The following is a 21,586-nucleotide window of genomic DNA, read 5'->3' as shown; positions in this document are numbered from 1 at the left end:
CTCATAGATATCATAGATATTTATGAATCACAAAATCCAAGTTTAGTTTATGCTTTTCTGAGCTAAGGTTTTACTCCTTTGTAAAGTCATCACCCTGCAGCAAGACTTTAATTTGGAGCTTGCAACAAAACTAAGATATTCATACACCAACACTCTATTTATATATGTACATTTTAAATATATTTTCTAAAAAGTTCACAACAGTTTCAATGAAACAAGTTTTGATAAATATTGCAAGTGCACCTGTCTCAATGAAATATGTACCCGTCAGAGGAAACAATGAACGATAATGCATTGTCAACTTGCCACAAATATACTTTTAATTTGTAAAATCAAATTTACACTGCTATAACTGAGTTAATGGACATCAAACACATATCATGTTGCAGCAAGATTTCCTGTGGCTCTAGCTTATGGCTAGCGCTAACAGCTAAAAACACAGGGGCATTCAAAAGCAAATGTTGTTGGGTGTCGTTTTTTCACATTCTGCTCACGATAGCGTTCTGTTTACACCAAGGTCTTTCAAGTCTCTTAAATCAAAAGCTACAAACATTTTATACCAACCACACATACTGACACAGCTTTGTTGTATTTTGATTACGGATCACCTAGCATTACACACAATGATAAGTTAGATGATTAGGTCATTGTTCATCAACCATTATTTACAAATTCTGATCAGGTCTCAAGTTAAAGATGAGTTGCAAGTTAGGCCAGAAGTCAATTTATTGTAGACTTGAGCCCGACTCCTGTACATGTCTCTGGATTACCTATCTTTGCCTCAAACCTCCCAAGAGGCAGCCAATGTTTTTATTTTTTCTATTAATTGTGATTGTGATCACAGTCTCTGTTAATACTTTAAATATTTAAACAACAACCCCAATATATATTAAAAGGTCTTCTGGTTATTGTGATATTAAAATTGGACCATATCATCCAGTACCCAGCAGAGCCCGTGGCAGTCTATTGACATGTCATGCAGGGGAATGGTCTATCGAAGGACAGCAGCAGCAGCAGCTAGCTAGCCTGTTTGGTGTGCAAATAAAGCCGGCCGGGCTCGGCTGCTGTATCCTGGCAACCAGAGCCCAGCTTGGCTGCTCAGTCCCTGACCTGGGCCCATTCACTTCATTATAAACCTGTGTAGAGAAAGAAGAGACCGACACATGAACACACACACACACACACACACACACACACACACACACACACACACACAAGCTCTAAGAGCAAAGATGCATTATGCTGGAACAGAACTGTGTGCTTACAAAAGGAGTAAGAAAGGAGCAGAATTACAGTGTGTATAGCGTTGTAACACAGAACAGAGATTATCTGTACTTCTTGAGGGTGGAGACCAAGCTTCTACATGAGTTTTCACAGTTTGTTTTTGGAAAATATATGGGATTAGTATTTTAACCTATATACTCGATACACAAGGTTTAGTTTGGTTTTCAGCAAAGCAAAAGTTTTCGGTTTAAAAAACAAAACCAGTATTAGATCTCCATCTAATTTCTTTTGCTACATAATAAAAAGGTCCTCATGCTTAGATATCGATATGAGCAGCAGGTGATACACAAGGGCATCTGGAAATGACAAAATATATTTGAAATGTAAGTGAGTGGGAGTGGTTCTATTATCCATAAGGCTGTAGGAGTAGGGAGAGCCAGAGAGCAAGAGTGGAGTGAGATGTGGGGAGGAATCCAATCACTTGGTCTGATTTCCTATTCTGAGCACGTTCACTCTCCCTTACACCTCTCTGTTCCATCCAATAACAGCTCAGTGCTTGCTGCCTGCCTGCCTGCCAGTCTGGTAAATCATACTGTCTTTGCCAGTGACCTCGCTAAAATAGTTGCAGGCCCGTATATATATGCAGCTAGGCTACAGGAAAGGCCAGAGACAATCTAGTGCGCGTTTTGGCTCTCTCCAATCCCTCAGCTTCATCAGTGCTCTGACTCATTCTCATTTCTTACCCCTCTCCTCTCTGAGTACTTCTCTCTCATCTGCCTTTCTCTCTATTCTCAATATCTCTCTCTCACTCTCTCTTCTCCCAGGCAAAAGCCTGACATTGCCACAGCAACGTGTCAGTGTGCGCACACACACACACACACACACACACACACACACACACACACACACACACACACACACACACACACACACACACACACACACACACACACACACACACACACACAGAAAGCCTGTTGCCTAGCAACTCAAGGATGAGACAGATGCAGGCCTATCAGAGAAGCTAGTGAAAGAGCTGTGAACGGAGAGAGGGAACCTACTGATAGAAGAGTGCTTCTGCATATCAACCTCAAGCAATGAGGATTCAAACACTTTTCTGACCTTTGGATCACCGTCTGACCAAACAGAGCTGTTTCACTCATTCAGAGACTCCAATGTGCTGCCAAATGTCATTTCTAACACAGATACTACACAGGAGTGGAGAGTTAGTTGTAAACACTTTGTATGAGTGTGTATACACTGCAAAATAGCCAGGACAATGACACAAGAGGTTTTGCAGTAAAAGTGTTCTATTATGGAAAACATTAAAGCCATTTAGTGAACACATTACGTAGCAACACAGTCAACGTAAGATTGCAAAACTACCACCACTACAACAAACACAACAACAACAAAAATGGCAATTCAAAACATTAGCTGAAACCACATTATCTGCTCCAATTCCCAGGATAGCTTGGCCTTATTTTCACATGCCCAACCCCCTGAATGAGTAGTTGTCAAGTAGGACTGATGGAAAGAACAACAACGTGTTTGGTAGACCCATCTTCCCATACAGGGAATGTACCCAGGCTGATCAGGATCATAATCACACAGAACCAAGCACAAAATGCACCAAAAATAACAAGAATTTATCATGAAGGTGTCCTAGTTTATATATGTCTCTCTCTCTCTCTCTATGTGTGTGTGTGTGTGTGCGCGTGTGTGTGTTTATCAGCAAGTATGAAGCAGCTAGATGGCTAGCCACTTCCAGCTTTACCCTTAGGTTACACCCACACTGAACAGCTCATTGAATTTAGATCCAGACAGAAACAGTCCTGGACAGATACATATTTTTAAGAGCCTGCATGAGTATTAAATATTTTGTCACGTTAACTTACTAATTTACAGTAACTGATGCCATGTGGCCCATCACTCCCCGAGGCTTTCATATGTAATCTCTAATCTGTATTTTGTCATAAAATTACTTAAAATATTTCAAGGTGAGTGGGAAGGGCCAGTTAGCAACCACATGCTCTTATACATTACAGTACTTTATATGCTTACTGCCTCTGCTTGTATAGAAAACATTATATTTTGGACAGTGGAGGTTCAGTGTCAAGTTTGGGTATGTTTAGTAAGAATTAGTCAAAGTAACGAAGTAAGAAAACCTACTGCAAAGAAAAAGTATCTGCAAAACATTTTGCTCCAGCATGACAGGAACATACAACAATAAACCATTTAATGTGATGCAGACGTCTGGAGGGACTAAAGACACGAAACAGTGGTAGCTCTTCACATTTATTTACAACACACGGAAGCAGACAACATCCAGCTTTTATATTTCAGGTTGAAATAAAGGTAAAATAATAATTCACGGACACCAGCAGAAGATTTGTGACAGGCTCATGTTGTAGCAAGCAAGCACATCCAATATAAATGTGGTAATTACAGAATCCTACATTATACAACTAAGCTGTGTGGCATGTGGATCTCGACCCTTCCTACACAAAAAAAACTAACTAAACTTACGGATGAATAAACTGCCAACCAAGAAAGTTGAAAACTATTTTCCAGTAAAGAATATAGGAAATGTTTCTTTGACCCAACAAAAAAATAAAATAAAAAAATTGACAGATTATAACACTGCAGAAACGGATAGTTATTATGGAAACATAAAACAGTGTATAGGTACTACTTATACCTTGAATAAAGATCACATTATCTTCTTATTCCTGAACATGGAAAAAGCTTTCAATCACAATCATTCCAATAAGTAAGTGTTGGAGGCAAGATTCAATAAAAGCTAGATCTGATAGACAGAATTAACACCCAACTCTGCAAATAACCGATTAAAGCCAACTGCAGATGAGTGGTCAAGACAAGTCAAACTGCCGTGCATTATATTCCATAAAAACAGCTACAGTAACAACATGGATATCCACTGAAGATAAGACTCCATAAGATACGCAGATTCAAATGAAACAGTAACAGACGACCATGCAATTCCCAATTCATATTAAAACACACTGAAAACCAAAATGACTGTAGTACGTCTAGATCTAATTTAGACCATCAGAGCCAGCACCAGGGGCAAACACCACAGCCTGAAGTCCTGTCCCATTCTCCATACAGCATTTGCAGCCTCTTGCACTCAGGCTCTTACACTAATCATACTGGTGACATAAAGTAAAGACAGATTGTCCGACTGTCAATCAGTAAAGATGTGTTGTAGGTGTGTCATAGTAAATTAGGTAAATGCCATTGACTTGCCAAATTCCACTGACATGTCAAGATTTTCTTTTTCCACTTTTTCTCCATGTGAGGCTTTAATATACCAAATCAAGACTAGGTCAAAACTTAGTATATGACTGGACTATGTCAAATGCTATTTGCATTCTGCCTAGTGTCAGCCAGTTTCAGCCCTTTATCTGTTTGATTCTCTCCTACTCTGTGCTCACATATACAGTGTTTTAATACAGCCAAATTTCCAATATAGCTGTTCTCATTTACATGATTCTGTGAGTAGAAGACAGTTGCTGTTTGATGTGTTAGCTCTATATCAGGAGATGTACAGTGGTTAATTCCCTGGACCAAACTACTCCTCATCCACTAGTCTTGCTGTCGTTACCAGCAGCCATGGTTCATTCTATGTGGTTCGTTCAACAGCATGGGCTAAAATACAATAGCAAAAAGCTCTTTGTGTTCACAATGCGTGTTAAGCGAACTGCAACGCGGACTTTCACGGCATTTGTGTTTATAGGGATAGCTCTGCTGTTGAGGTCCAGCCAAAAAATAAATAGATATATATAGATTAACCATTTATCTCACCATAATCTATTCTTTGCTCTGACAGTGCAAGTAAATATGTAAGATTTTTCTGGTACCTGTATGCATTCTGAAATGTAGAACTTTTATATAAAAAAAAAAAATCATTATCAGTAAGGTAAAGGCATATTTACTTTCCTTTAAAATGTGTAGTCTATAAAAAAGGCCACCAATAACACTCAGTAAAACCCCTCTGCTGATTATTTTAAATCATTTACCACAGCTGCAGAATGAGGAAGATGGCATACATCAGGGGTCCCAGTCCAGAACTGAGCTCAGGACATGGTCGTTATATGGTATGTGCTTTAGCTCACTCAGCAATGAGGCCACTCCATCTGCCTATTGTTGTAAAGTGGGCGACATGTTAAGATATGAGTGTGTGTGTTTGTGATCTAGATCATTATGCTTCTGCAAGAAACTGACAGAGAAGATAAATGATTGAATGTGTGTGTGCCTGCTTGAGAGAACTTGAATGAGTGTGTATGTGTTCAAGCAAGTGTGTATGGTCGTAGAATGTGAGGCACAGTGACTGGATCTACATTAATTAAGGATTACGTGAGGAGGTAAAAATAAATGCAGAGCAGAGGGAGAAAGCCTGGATGGATAATGAACACAGTGAGAGAGAGGCGAGGGAGGAGAGGCACAGAGGGTGGATATGACCTTTTCACAGATGAGCATCATAATGTCTCACACACACACACGTACACACATGGATGTAAAAACTGCCAACATATAAGAAGCGCCCCACTTTTGAAGTAGACTGTATGCCATGATGCAATTCTGATATCAGTTTTGGTTTCATACAGAGGGATAGATGCCTCAGATGCGCAAAACACTGTTGCAGACACATCATATATGTGTGATGCACATTCTTTAACTCATATTCTGTTTTGGATTTCTATTTATTCATTTATTTTTTTGTCCAATGAGGACACACTTCACAGGGATTCTCTAGCACACACCTACTTGAGCCAGCTTCATTACAACCTACATCATATCTCACTTTGTCGCTCTTCTTGATTTGCTTTGGGTTCATCAGCATCGCTATGTAAAAATATCTTGTTACAGTACATTTATTTGGCAGATGTATTTGCCCAATGTGATATAAAATAAACTATTTTACTAGATGCAATCAAAACTGCAAGTGTGTACATCCCAAACAATAAGAAAAAAAAAAAGTTTCACAATGACTGTCTTCATCACAATGAAAGCCATGATGGGAAAAACCCCTTTGACCCCTACAGATTGTACATCAAGACATTAGACACAATAGTGATTGACTTAATCCAAAAACACAATCAGTTTTGCATTGTGGACAAACCTGTTATGTGATGAGACATAAATTCTCATTTTAATAGGCACAATCCATGATCCAAATGCAAACAAAGGCAAAGCCCCTCAGTCAAACAACAATAGTTTCCAATAAGACTATGAAAAAGTACAACATTTCTTTAAATGCCTATTTCTTTGGATTAATGAGAGACAAAAGTAAAAAGTATACATGAAAAAAGTATACATGCGTTATACTGCATGTTAATTTATTTATTTTCATGCACCAGTGCTCCTACTGGAATAAGTAAATCTTCTGTTGGAAATTGCATTTGCTTGGGTCTACTTTAGCCTTGTGGTTGCTGGTGAAGACCCCTCTGACACAGAACGGCCAATATATCATTACTGGTCTCTTAAACATTCTGCCGCACTGGTTTCTGTTAGTACACAGCAACCAGAAGGTGGGACAGGCAGCTGACTTGGCACATATGAAGACAGAGGATAAGGAGAACCAACAGCAGCGACCAGCAGCAGACAGACCGCCAGACAAGCAACCCGATCCCTACAATGACAGAGGAACGCAGGCAGAGCCAGAACAGAATGAGCACACAGAGCTACAGTAACAACCATTCCAAATGGAGCCTCACTGGCTGGGCCTAGGAATGATTCCTCAGACACACACACACGTGGGTACAGAGTAGCTGGGGACCAAACAGAATGTTAATGCTGTCCTGGTGCAGAGGGGTGGAGGGAGGCAGGATCCCAGATGAATTATAAATCACTGGGCAGGGCCCGATGGAAGGATGGAGGGATGAAAGGCCTGCTACTGCAGAGCGCAGCCAGCTGAGGGCTGGGGCGGTGCCTGCTTATAGAGGGGGCAGGGAACTGATGCCAGACTGAGGCAGTGGTGAGGGCATGTGCATATTCTTATTACGAATATGCACATGTAGATTTTTCCCAGTGTGTTTGTGTGTGCACACATGTTCGTGTAAGTACAGAAACCAAAAAGTGTGCGGATGCCACTTAAAAGTCTCGGACAAACTCAGAAATGATTCTCCTTGAGATCATGCCTCCATCAGGCTGAGCAGATAAATATCTCACTTCTTTACAAGTTCCAGTTAAGTTTCTGATGCTCAGTAGAAAAAGAACATTAGATTAAAAGAGCATCTGAATCTTTCTCGTACATTACAGTTTCATAATCCGGAGTAGGAGCTAAAAAATCTGCCGAGACCGTTTATTCAGGTGCGGCAGGAATCATTGGGTGCAATATTCTTCCACATCATATTGCTATCAATAGCGTTGAATTAAAATGACTGTAAGTGTAACTATCAATTCTAGTCAATTTTTCTCTACAAGAGTATGATAAAATGCACAAACTTATGCACTTAAGTTTAGGTTAGAGTAAGATAAAGGCATGTGACAGTCTGCATTCCATTCATGGAAATATATATTTTGTCATGAAAAGAGGCAACACTTTCACACAACATCCCGGTAAGTTAACTCTCTAACAGTCAATGACAAAATGTGAGAACTATCATTGCTTATGTAGCATCCATTAGTCAAATGTGTTAGGGTAATTGTTAGTCTAGTCATTACACAATATGAGCACCCCAAAACTCTGCGAGGAGTACTGCGAGTCAAAGGCATTAGACAAGTTAGACATGTTAGTGTACAATGTGTGCAACCCATTGTTACATGCACGCACACACACACACACACACACACACACACACACACACACACACACAGAGCTTCTATGTGCATTCAATGCAGTGGGAATACATTGTTGCCATGTCGTATTTTAGCTGACTGCAGCCACAAAGACCCTGACCTTAACCGCAGTAGAGTGAATACTGATGCAGAACAAATACAGCAAACAGGTAGGCAGACAAACAAACAACTGACCATGTAGGGTCTGTGGCATGCCACACTCACTCATAATGGATAAATCAATAAACTCATGAGAAAGACTCCAATTAGTGGTTTGAGCAGGTGCTGTTCAGGATACCTTGAATAGTCATCAATAAGGGAGCAGAGCATCTACATGTCTATATTCTTTCACCAGCACTGAGACTATACACTAAAGAAACCTCTCACCTCTCCAACAATAAAGTGTTATTAAAATTGTTAAATATTAAATATATAAAACATATTTTTTTTTCATATTTTTTCTGATAACACAAAAAAGTAACTTAACTTAATGGAGTTAACACAAGATTAATCTTAACCGTGTAATTTTAAATAATGTAGTAAATATCATAACATATCAATGGATATAATGCTTTGAACTAAAAGTGGCAGTGCAACTATGAACTTGATTCTAGGCTAGAGAAATGTGATTCCATTTAACCCAAAGTTGCATGTGGCATATCTGGAGTTATGACACTGTTTGCTTAGAGCATTCATGGCATCATCCCAAAATACACAGTTCAGTTAAAGAGCAACATAGCTTGGAGGGACACATGCTTGTTGTGACCACATATCACAGGGTCCTCTGGTCAAATTCTGATAAAAACTGAACCTTATGAACCCCCACACTCTTGCCTTTAAGTTTTCCATATAAAGGGCTGTTCCAGCTAGGGAGTAGTGCAAGTGGAGAACAAAGTCAATATCACTCACCCTGGACTATAAAAAGACTGGTTGGCAAATACTTCTCACCCCAAATCAGCAACTTGATCAGAAGACTATTAGTAGGCAACTATGGCTCTTATCCATTCACAAGATCTAAGGATCTAATGCTTAAGCCAACCAGCACAAACAACCAGTTTGCAAGCTGTTTTGAATTAGCATATGTTTATCTCTCGGTATAAGTGTGTGTCTAAGTATACGTGTATGTGTGAATGTGTAGAGACTCTCTATTTTTGTCTGGAATGGAAACTGCAATAACTGAAAGAGGCACTACCCTGAGGGAATAATTCTTCCGGTGTTCACAAGGTATCACTTCTTAGCATCTGAGCCTGCACGCAGATGTGCACAAACACATACACGCACACACACTTCCAGACAACAGCTATCAACATATGTATGCAATTTAGCCAATTAAAGCTTTAACCCATAACCCAGTGCAGCCCTACCGCAGAGCTAGCACATACTGGTTTCATGTGAGAGGAGAGTAGAAAAGGAATAAAAAAAATGGTATTATACAATAAGCAAGTAGAGAAGTTGAGAATCATATTATTAGAGAACAGCAGTGGTTTGTACTGTTTGGGTCATTTCCCGTCTCAATTCCCCATTTCACAAAGCCACAACTAATACAAAACTTTGATATGAATTAAAGCACAAATGCAGTCCTCTAATGATGATACCATACAGTCAGCATCAATTGCTTGCTTGTTGGCAAACTCTGTTGAGTCCTTAAACAGACATGTCATATTCCAGTTTTTAAAGCAAATGTATATTATGCAATTTTAGGAACATGCATAGATTCCAACACTTAATATCTGAGAAATTAGTTGCCATGCGTGATGAGAACAATGAGAGGCATGCTGATACCATTGCTGAATTTTCCAATACAGATTAAGGATATCAGTGATTAGATCCCGACCGATTTATCGGCCAGCCGATAAAATTGGCCGCAGATATTTCTTATCTGCGCATATATTCTCAGATATGCTTATGTTTGCATTTACATTTCTTTATTTTTATAATTATTTTATTTAATTCCCAGAAAAGTTTACCGTTTCAGTGCAGTGATGTCTTTTTATACAAATAAAGTTTATTGTTAAACTGTAAAATATTGTGCTTTCATTTACATATCTTTTTCACAAGTGTGAACCACCAGGCAGAAGTGGTGTGCTGATAGAGTTATAGGTGTGTGATGTCTGGGTATGATATCTTTAATTTTAACATTTCATTTTTTCACTTCATTGTGCAGTGTTCTTGAGGCCTGGCACTGTATGCTTCATGAGTGCTTTACAATGAAGTAATACTATGAAAATCCCAGCAGAGTTGCATTCTGTCAGCTCTCCAAGTTAGCTAGCAGTCCTAAGGCTCAGGCTAATGCCGTGCTAACAGCTCCAGTGGCTCACAGCAGCTCCCAGTACAGCAAAGACAGCAGCACAACAGACATAACAGCTGCAGCACAACACCTACTTTAAATTTCAGCTGTGTTGCTGCAGCTATGATACCAATGTTAGTCTTTAAGGACAAGCACTGCTTTATACAAGCTTCAGACACTGTCGAAACAGAAGTCAAAGACCTTCTAATGCGACATCCTATCTATCTATCCATCTCTCTATCTATCTGATTCCCCTGGCTGGCAAAGTTGTCACAACAGTATTTGTGAATCCCGGGGACATTGGTTCCTCTTGAGCAGCTGGTTTTACCAAGACTGGAGTAACTACAGCTTACAAACTGTGTTGTCAAGAGATCAGTTCAGCCTATTTTATGCTTCCTCTTAATGATAGGCAAGTGCTCTTGGCTACAGCCCTTTTCAGTGAAACAACAAGAATGTGTTGTGAGGCTTTAAGTGCCATGGTTGCCCTGTATGGTTAATCTCCTCTACTTTATGTCCACCAATGAAGCTTATTAAGACATAAAAAGACTTATTAGCTATGTTTGATGTTTTCAATATTGTATAGCCATTTGATGAGGGCATGTACAAGCACCAATTTTGAATGACAGATGCAATTTTGTCAGCATTATTTTGTACAGGTGTAACATAAATCAACCTGTTCAATTAAATTATGATTAGTACAAAGTTTTTCTGGGTTGTATTGCAAAAATGTCATATATTTTTTAAAATGTTTCATTGAGGAAAAATGTGAATTTTGCACTATATACTTTATTAAGGATTACAGATTATTGGCTGTTAACATCTGAATCCCTAATAAGGATGAAAGCATAAGAATGTGTGTGAACATAATGTCTGCAGTTTCTGAGTGTGTAGAAACCTAAGAGCAGTGGTGGGTAAAAAAGCTTAGTCATCTCAGCAACAATGATGAAGCTGAACAAAGAATTTGGGCACAAATAACACAAGCATGTTCTGTGGAAAATGAAGGGAGGGAAATAATTCAAGTATGATGGAGGGGTAATTATGGCAAAAAAAACAACATGCACACTGAAGTTAAGAAGAGAGCTGAGGTTTAAAAAACTAAAAAACAAAATTAAACAAAACAAAACAAAAAAAGACACACAGAATAAGGTTATGGAGAGTCAATTTAAAAATAGTATGGAAGATGTTGTTTTTTGTTTCCCATTCAACTGAGCAGAAGGAGCTCTCATGCAGACCAAACCAGTCAGAGACCTTTGGGTGCTCTCATAAAGCTGCCAAGCAAACTCCTGATCTTCCTCACTTCTCTCTCAGCCATCCCCTACCCCCACACTCCAAGACTGGAATTTCCTGTTGATGGCCCAGTGCAAACGCCCACTCTCTTATGGAAAAGTTACTTTGAAGATGTGCAGGAGAGACAGAAGGAGAAATCTACCGAATAGAAATGCATGTCATGATGGTGCCTTCTGGCAAAATCTGGAAAGTTTACAATGCTGACACACTTAGCTATTTACCCATGCCAGGGAGACAGACTACAACTAAAATTACACCAATGGAAAAAACACAAATGTAACTAGGAATCATAGAAGTTGTCGATTAGGCTATAAAAAGATGTCGATGGTAATGACAGAATACTGGACAGGAAGGTGAAGTTGGGCTGCATGTCACTGCACTGGGCAGGATTACACATAACTCAAAACTGTCTTTGCCTGGACCAATTCATGGACAGAGGCTGGTGATGGGGAGTCACTTATCAAGGCCTGGTGTCTGTTGTTATTAGTACACGAATAGCTGCAAGGGGGTCCAGTATGGCGGGGCAGTTCAGAAGCCAAGCGTTCATTGAGGCTAGGGAAAAGGGATAAGTGATACAGGTGTGTGAATGTGCAGCCCTAAAAGCCAGCCTACTCAGGTTTCCTCCACAAAGCTTCCATTTTACCATGGCACACCCAACCCCCTCCTCATCTTGCACACAGATGCACATCCCTCCTCAGCTTCTTGCCCTATTGTGCTTGCCTGACAATTTAAATTTGCTCTCAGCATGTCCTTTTATGTTGAGGCATAATGTAGAATGTATCGGTTGACCGCCATCAGGACTACTGGATAACACTCTTAACTGTCAGTCCTCTGTGTTTGTGATGTAATATTGGAGTGTTTTCAGTGAGCACTTGGGGTGTGTGTGTGTGTGTGTGTGTGTGTGTGTGTGTGAGTGGGGGGGTTACAGAGCATTGTGTTTTTTCCTTCACCCCTCCTTCTGTTTTTGTTCGGTTGAGTGACTCATCAAAAAAAAAAAAAAAAAGCCCCTGTGCACTCTTTTCTATCCATCCAAGGTCTGGCCAATATGAAAGCAGCCCCGGAGAGAGGAGGACAAAAGGACACACATGTCACACGCTAAGGCCTTTTGGGATCTGGGTCAGGATAGTGAGCTGGTCCTCAAAGCCTGGCTCTCACTAGTAAAGGCCTTTGACAGACTGTACCCCCTGGCAGTTTCACCATACCTGTTATATATATATATATATATATATACACACACACACACACACGATGTTGATACAATCAACAAAGTTTCACCTCATCTGCTTACTTCAAATACAAATGTCAAAAGAAAAATGAATCCTCTTTGACAGTGCAGACACATGCATGTATGTGCACATATATGTTGAGAGGCCCCAGGGTTAAATGGAGCTGGTTCTTTAGCAACAGAGCTGAGAAGCAGAAGGCAGTATTCATATGCAGATACTCTGCCATGTGTGGAAGGAGCACAGAAGAAAGGGCTTCCCTCCACACTAGAACATGGCTAAACAACCCCTCTCAAGGATGAGACAAGCTCACACACACACAGTGTGCTGACCAGTCAACAGGTAGCAGACTAGAAGACTAGTAAAAGCAAGCACAAGCAACAGATGTGTAGTGTGCACTGGCCTAGATGTGACTCAATTGGATTGTTAACATGGTCACGCAATAGGCCTGGACTTAAAAACATATGAGCATATGTAAAATGCATTGAAAATTGTACACATTGCCTTCAAGGTACATATATGAATAAAGAATCTAAATATCATTCTTTCCATTATTTTTAAGGTGAAACGCTGCCTATAAATCAGAAAAAGCAAATGCAGAAAATTAGAAAAATGTTACACTGTCACTCTGATAGCAAACTTAAATATTAGCCCCAAATCTGGAAATATGCCTAAGCATTTTATTTCTGAAACAATGCTAAATCTGCTTGCTGCAGCTGATGTCTGAACACTGCATTCACTCTGACCTAGATGCTGAATACAAGAGGAGAGGAAAACAGGACGTGTTGTTATAATACACAGTTGTATAGCATTTCCTCCAAAAAATAGTATACAGCAGGAGAAAGCCATGTCCTCAACTGGCAAAATAAAAACAACAAAAGAATTAACATTCATAACAATCCGGAGCACGAAATAAGCAAAAAAACAATTTCAAACATAAAATGGTTGTCTGTAGCTCCCTTGCCTGCACACTCTGTCAAACACACTTTTCTTACACAACGATGAACGTGAGAGGGCTCAAGATAGAGCAACTGAGCAGGGATCCGGCTTTTAAAGCATAAAGGAGTGAGTCATGATGACCTACATAGGCTGTGGGGAGAGAGTGAGAGAGAAAGAGAAGGGGGTGGGGGGTGGGAGAGAGATTCCTTCTGCATATCAAAGTGTTTACTTGGCTCTGCATGTGCCTTCTCTCTGGGAGGGAGGGAAGGGAAAAAAGGAAAGCAAGAGGGGGTAGATAACGTTAGGATGGAAAAGAAAATGAGAGGACAGGAAAGAGGGCGTTAAATAATACAATGGCTGTCACTGTTGTTGCCTTCCTTGATCTCTGCACTTCATGACACACAGAAAGCCCAGCCGTCAAAATTTCCCAAAATCTGCCCTTAAAGCAAAATGCACAGAAACCTGGACTAACACACAAGGTTAATGCTGGAGACAGTCCAATATCTCTATGGTCTATGGAACAGGCACACAGCAACAACCCTATTCAACCAGCATATTTCTCAAAACATGGTGATTTAAATATATGTGCAGGGAGTGCAGTGTCACCATGATATCTCAGCTAGATTTCACTCCAATACCAAGGAGACCAGCAACATTCCTGGCTGATCAATAAGCACTGCAGAGGGATCCAGTTCCCTTTGAAGCCGAGCTGTGGATCTGGTTTCCTAATCACCTCCACCACTCCACCCTGTTCCTCCTCCTCTTTTGTCTCACCCACAAATTTTCCAATACAATGGAGCAGTTTTCACACTACATTTGGGCCTGAGCTGGGTCGGCCAGTCCGGGAAAAGAGAGGGGGGAGTAGTGGCTTCAGTGAAAGGCACTGAGGGAAAGCAAAGGAGAACAAGGAGAAGTGGTAATACAGACGGGAAAGCTATCATTCTGAAAATGGAAGAGCACAAAACACAAGGGCCCAGCATTCAAACTCTGTGCTACATCATTTGCAGTTGAAATAGTTTTCAGATCAGGCTGTATGGGCTTTTATGAGTGTTCTGTGTTGAGGCCCCTTACTTTACACTGACTGGAATAAACCCTTGGGGACTTTACTTCGGGATTAAAGCAGTGCTTCATGAAAATAATTTTTTTTTTTTTTTTTTAACAAAGATATCTTCACAGACGCAACCGTACTGGCTAACACCAAGCCAAGGCCAGGGTACTTGGCATTTGATGAAAGTTTTATAGAATCAGTAAGTAATAAGTAAATTTATATTGCAAAATGTTATTTTGTTTGGAAGAAAATGTGTTACAGTGCTTTGTTTGGGCCACTGCAGTAACTAGCTTTTAAGAAATTACATTGCAACTGATTCATACAACAAAATCACAAGACAAATAAAATAACGAGAACAAGATTACTGAAAAACACAGTTCTGTAATAAGGAGAGAGGCAGAATTCCTCTTTCCCCTCTGTCTCCTTTCTTTTTCTTTCTGTTTTGTGCTGCATCACCATTAAATGCAGCCACGGGAGCTCTGCCAAAGAGCTGTAAGACTGCCATCCACAAGAGGATGGCTGCAACCAAAACAACCAACTACGTCATCCCTCTGAATACACTTTCGTCCGCTAGCCCTCTCTCACACACAAACAGGGATTATCTTGGGATAGGTCCCTATTATGAATCCTGGACCATAAACCCGATAATATAAACTACAGAAATGTCTCTAAGAAGAGGGGGAGGGGCATGGATGTGGACACTGGCCTTTATCGGCTGGGGACATCATAGTACAGGGACGGACAATATGGTAACAAGAGTATGATGAGTAATGAAGGGTGTGGTGTGTATGAGTGTGTTTTCGGGAGGTGTTTAGGAGATGGGCAAAGGGGAGATGAGGTTGGGGCAAAGAAGGAGGACAGAGTAGGCAGATGGGGGAGGGGATGTGAGGAGGAGGGCAGACGCACTAAAAGGACTAGTGAATTATTGATGAGAGCCAGCAGGCTGGCCCTTAGTACTAATGCACACACACACTAAAGGTGCACACAGGCATTTACACAGAGCATGGATTTTGTTACACATTACATCAGCTGAGCCTCCTCCCCTTGCTTCTTCTTCCTCCAGCCACCACCCACAACCTTAGCCTCAATTTAGCCTGTCTGTCCTCTTGTCTCTTTACCTCAACCTGTCTCCTGTCCTCTGTAAAGCCATCCCCATTATATCTTTCACCCTCCCCCTCCAGCCTCCCAAGCACACACTCTGCAGTATGATTGGAAACTTCTATTAACTCTGTCTCCCTTCGGTGACGGAAATTCCAAATTACACACCAAGCAAAAGACTTCTGATAATTTGAAAAAATTATAAATTATACTTGTCTGGAGAGCTAAGGTGCATGCTTTGGAAAGTGCTAACCACAAGATCTGAGTTCATATAGAGGCTAGGAGCCATGCAGAGTAACCCCTCCAACAATGCTGTGTGCAGGCCAAGCACAGCACAGTGCTGGTGGACAAATCCATTCCACATAAACACAAAGGGGGGACTGAACCAATATGACGCCACCCCTGCTCTGAGCTCTGTGTGTGTCTTTGTGTGTGTATGTGTGAGTGCGTGAGAACAGAGGGAGAGAGAGGGAAAGAGTGTGTGTCATGGGGCCTGCAGGAAATGTTGTGTCTGAGACTGGAGAGCAAGGGAAAGTATAAGGCTGAAGCCGGATGAAGAGGTAAGGAAAAATGAAGGGACAAGGGGAAAAATAAAGAGCAAGAATGATAATTGGGAAATAGTGTTTAGTCAGCTGTTAGTTTTATTATATTCATCATAAAATGAAAACAGCACATTATTTTCTGATAGAATGGTGTTGCTGGAATACTAAACTAGATCCCATAAGAGCCTTAGCAATCAGCTCAGTCGTCCAAGAAACCCCTTCATCCCAGCCAGTGACAAATAAGACAAACGCATCCATATTTATGCATGCAATTTCCCGTTATACTACCATTCGCTAAACATGAACCACCTTTCTTAGTACGGGATGAAGGAGAAAAGAATAACAACATGGTGTGCTACATTACTGGGATTTTCGGAGATCAAAACAAAATAGTTCATTTGTAAACAGGGTAAAGGTTTCTGTATAAAAATGTAGATGTCAATGGGAGGAAAGCATATTTTACCCAAATTTATCAATATTCCTTAGGTGGAGGGACATTTATTATCATTATTATTATATATGTTTATGTATTTCAACATCACAATAAGCCACTGGTGTTGAAACATTTCTTTTTTGGAGGGTCTAGCAAAGACAGATGGTATTTACTACCTGTAAATATTCTGCAGATGATATTGGTGCACAGGCATATTTCTTGGGTTTCTGCATGTGCGTATGCAAGCAGAGCACTGCGTGCTGAACTGAGCAGAGCAAAGCTGAGCTGCATACAAAGCTGCCTAGCTCTGTCTCAACATTGTTGTTGCCTCTAGAGCTCTGGTCTGCCCTTCCCCCATTCCTCGTCTCTCTCTCCCTCTCTGCTCTCTTTCTCTCTTTCCCCTCCCCCTGACTGCGGCAGGCAGGCAAGCAGGGCAGATGGTATCCTAGCAAGCAGAATGACCCTGGTGTTCCTGCCCCTTGTTTTGATCCTGCAGTCCTGATTGTCCAAGCCTAATCCTACACTAGCCAGAGCTGCTGGAGCGCTGCCAGCAATCTTATTAAGCACACAAAGGCTTTTCATTCCAGCTAGGGTGCTAGCTAGCTCATCAGCCTACACACACTACACCTCTGTGCCGTTTACTCGGCTGCTTTCCTCCATCCTTATTCTCTCTGACTTGCCTCCTGTATTGCTCACCAACTTGCTCTTTACTCAAAGATCCACCTCTTCTATCCCTCTGCTTTTACGTTCGACCTGCTTCAACACAGCCCTCCATAGTCCTCTCCCTGCTTCTCTCGTTTCTTTTCTAGTAAGTTTGATAAGCCTGTGAAAACGCAATTCAACTGTAGACATTATAGATTGTGATTTGTTAGTATAGTAGTAACACAGTAACTATGACAGATAATATACTGTCTTTAAACCCTGAGAAAGTGGATTGAAATAGCATTAGGTATTGAATGCGGTCTGACCATAATGCTTTAAGCAGTATCAAGCTACAAATGAGACCAGTGTAAACAAGGGAGAATAATTCTAAGATGATAAGGACTGAGAGTAGACACTTTAAGGAAATTCTCAGCTAATCAAAATGTGTAACTGGGAGCAACTTGATATGTGATGGAGGAAGAGATTTTTACTCTTCTGCATAAGTGCATTTATTCTTAAAGGATATTATTACAGAATAAACACAATTACTAAACTCATCATGCTCTACATATTAGGCTACACAACTAAAATTCCCCTTCCTCTGAGAGTAATTACTGTTATTTTATGTCCCCTCTGACTAAAGGTAGAGGAGAAATATTTCAGAATTCCCCTGTATTATACACAGAGAGGTGGAAGTCACAACAACCTAAAAGCAAAACCACTGTTAGACTTCTATGTACATTTCATCTTAAAATCAAGCATAGTTCCACATAAATGACAGGCTAAAAAACTGTTTTTTACCACAGAAATAAACAAAACCATGAAAATTATAAAAGCCACCATTAATTCACTGCGACCACAGTGAGAGGACTGCGGCTTGTGAAGGAAGTGAATGTATTTTTCTAAGGGCTTAGCCATGCACTCTGAAACACTCGTTCATTCTTGCTTCCTCCTCCACGCGCTCGTCTCCGTCTCTCTGAGCTAAAAATCAAAGATTATGACTGAGAATTCTACAGCATGTTGCCTAGCAACCTACACAAGAAAGCCACACTACATCAGATCACATGAGGGACATGTGCAGGCCCATGCACACCCACACACACAATAACATGGGGTTTATGCCTCCCCCGAAGCCAAATCCAGAATGACTGGAAAAGAGAAACACTTCATATAGCTAAATATCTATTTTCATAACAAAAGAAAAGTGATAAATCCTTATACTTATGTCAATGGTAAAAACAACATTCATTTAGAATAAGTCACAACCCCTTATTTCCAAAGTGTATTAATGCTATTATGAGGGACATTCACAGTCCAAGCTTTTGTAGGTCCTTCAAAAACAACTGTTGCCCCAGAGTGTGTTGCTAGGGAAAGAGCAACAACTCATATAATGTATTGAAAAAAGGGAGCAACAACAGAGAGAAATGGAGAGCGAGAGAGAAAGGGAGGCATTGTGAGGCAGACACTCCTCAGTTTAAAGATGGGTCATAAAGAGGGCCAACTTCACACTTTTACTGCTTTCATGCTTACCAACACAAAAGGCACAGAGCATAGTCCAGTTCGTGTTGATGAGCTCAACCAGATGTCATTTACTCTAAGATCCTTCCAACTGCAAATGTACAGCTTGTTTAAAATTTAACTTTTTAGTTGCCAGGACTTGTTTTGTCACATGCTGCTGGTAGACTTACTATAGGGATTCTCTAAAGGCAGTCAGCTTATCAGCATGAGCAGGTTGAGTCAATGCAGATGATGTAAGACAGCTCCAACCAGACTAGCCAACCTTCTGTACTTAAGAATCCATCAGGCTTAGCGATCAATAGGAATAGGCCCTGGCTTTGTGCTGCAGCTGCCGCATTGCAATAAAAGCCTCACTGGGCCTGACCCGGCAAAAGCTAACACTGATAAAAAGACTGCGTTGGATTACCAGCAAACCCTGCCCTCTACGCCTTCCACGGTAACCCACACCTTACGTGTAAATTTCAGTCACGTGCTATTCACTATGTTATTCAATTCATTTGTAATGTGTTATGCTACAGTAGCAGAGGAAAGGGCTTGTACGTGTGCACGTCCACATAGATCTTGCCGCAGTACACCAAGCTCTCCTCCACATTTCCTCTTACTGCAACCCATAACAGACAGATGCTTTCTCATATTCACAGCTATCTTTTGCTAGAAATCTGAGAGGATTATATTTTAGTGTTGTGCAACAAAGGTAGCCTTCTTGATATGAAGGGTAGGGTGTGTGTGTGTGGGTCTGTCATATTACGTATGCAAGTCAACAAACAAGGACTGTGCAATCTCCAAACAATTTCTTAGTTTCTGTTTCAACAATACTGCAAGTGAGAAGTCAAGAAGATTATATTGTACCCCCCCCCCCACACACACACACCAAGGATAACACATAGTAGCTATCATCATTTAATGTGTTAACATTTTGCCAAAAGATTGGTGTCACCAGCTCAGTCCTAACTACTGCAGTTCTACAACAGAGCAGATGATACACCTACTCAAGCTTAAATGCCATAAGAAAGTCTCTAAAAGCATAATTCAAAAGACACATTTTTAGTCTGGTCTGACATAATTTTACAGTAACTGCAAACTGCTACATTTTCTGTTGCTTCAGTAATATCTAAATCACAGCTTTTTGTGTACGGCTTTAGGTGAAATAACGAGAGTCAGGTCATGACTAACTATCAACCTGTAAATGTAACTGCTGCCTCTAAGTCTTGCAGTGCTTCTTTCTACCCTGTTTGCCTCTCCTCTCCGGCCTGTGACATCATCACCGCTCCAAAGAGGCGCTCTATATTTAGCTGCTCACACCCGTGCTGGGTCTCTCTACTCTGTCAATGCCTCGGCTGAGCTCAGTCTCCTTCCCTCCCTGCCTCCGATGGCTCATCTCTCCCTGTTAGCTGAGGAGGTGGGGAGGTTGGATGCTTTTTTTTTTTTTTTTTTTTTTTTTTTTTTAATAAAGGGGGGAATGAGGGAAAAGGGACAGAGCTGGAGAGAAAGGACTAGAAAGGGACTGAAAGGAGATAAATAGGAAGATGCTCATTGAGAAAGACAGAGGGGAGGGTTTGAAGGAACAAGCAGGATGGTGTGAATAGCTGTGCTGTAAATCAGCCTCTCCACAAAGTCTCCCTGTGAGAATGGCTCACGTGTTGCCTCGTTACGCCACACTGTCACAATGTGTGCCGGCACGCTCACACACTTCAAAAAACACAAAAAATAAGCCCTGCAGAGCTCTGCAATACTACACTGCACTCTTCCACTGCTGCTCAACGGTACATTATAAAAGACTGTGTGTGGGAGAGAGGAGAGAGGATGGGGGAGGGTGCAGCAGTGTGTCTGTGACTGGCATTTCAAACATCCTCCCTGCACAAAATAACATCCTGGGAAGATAATCTGTGAGCGTGTGACAATTTATTCAGGCTCACGTTTCTGCAGAGTGTGAAAGCCACTGAGCGGTAGAGGGGAAGTGCAGGAGACCAATGAGTGTGTGCTGGTTACTTCTGTCTAGAGACCAGCTAACAGTTTCAGCAGCCACACAGAAGGAAAAGGACACATGCTCTCCCATATTTGTCTCGCTCCATAGCTTCAGCACTTCTTAATTTTTTCTACATAATGCTTTTTTTTTTGTTATCCACATCACAGCCCAGTCCTCAATCTAACCCCTTGCTGCTGTTGGGGCAGCTCAGTGAAACACAAGGTGTGGCACTGTTGTAGAATAAGATAAAGCTTGATGCAGATACAGGGGTTGTGGTGTTTTGGATGAGTGAGCAGGAATGTACCATTTGATGGCCCTATTTAGGGTTCTCTCCGATTCCAATAGTCTCTGTCTGTCAGGAAACTGAAGGGTGAAGACAAGAATCATCAGGATCAAGTTGGTCACCATCAACTCTGCTCACCTGGCCTAACTAGCTGCCAAGCTATAAGAGCAGGAGTTGGTCTCTGATTCAGTGTCACAATACAGCATCCATTCATCACAACACAGACTCTGAAAAAAGCCTATATTCAGACATTGTTTTTGGTGGTTTTGTGCAATAACTTGTGCAGTATTTC

Source organism: Seriola dumerili, unplaced genomic scaffold (genome assembly GCF_002260705.1).
Source record: "Seriola dumerili isolate Sdu_G_001 unplaced genomic scaffold, Sdu_1.0 BDQW01001299.1, whole genome shotgun sequence".
Classification (NCBI taxonomy): domain Eukaryota; kingdom Metazoa; phylum Chordata; class Actinopteri; order Carangiformes; family Carangidae; genus Seriola; species Seriola dumerili.
The sequence above is the reverse complement of the archived record's forward strand: the minus strand, read 5'-3'. Positions refer to the sequence as shown.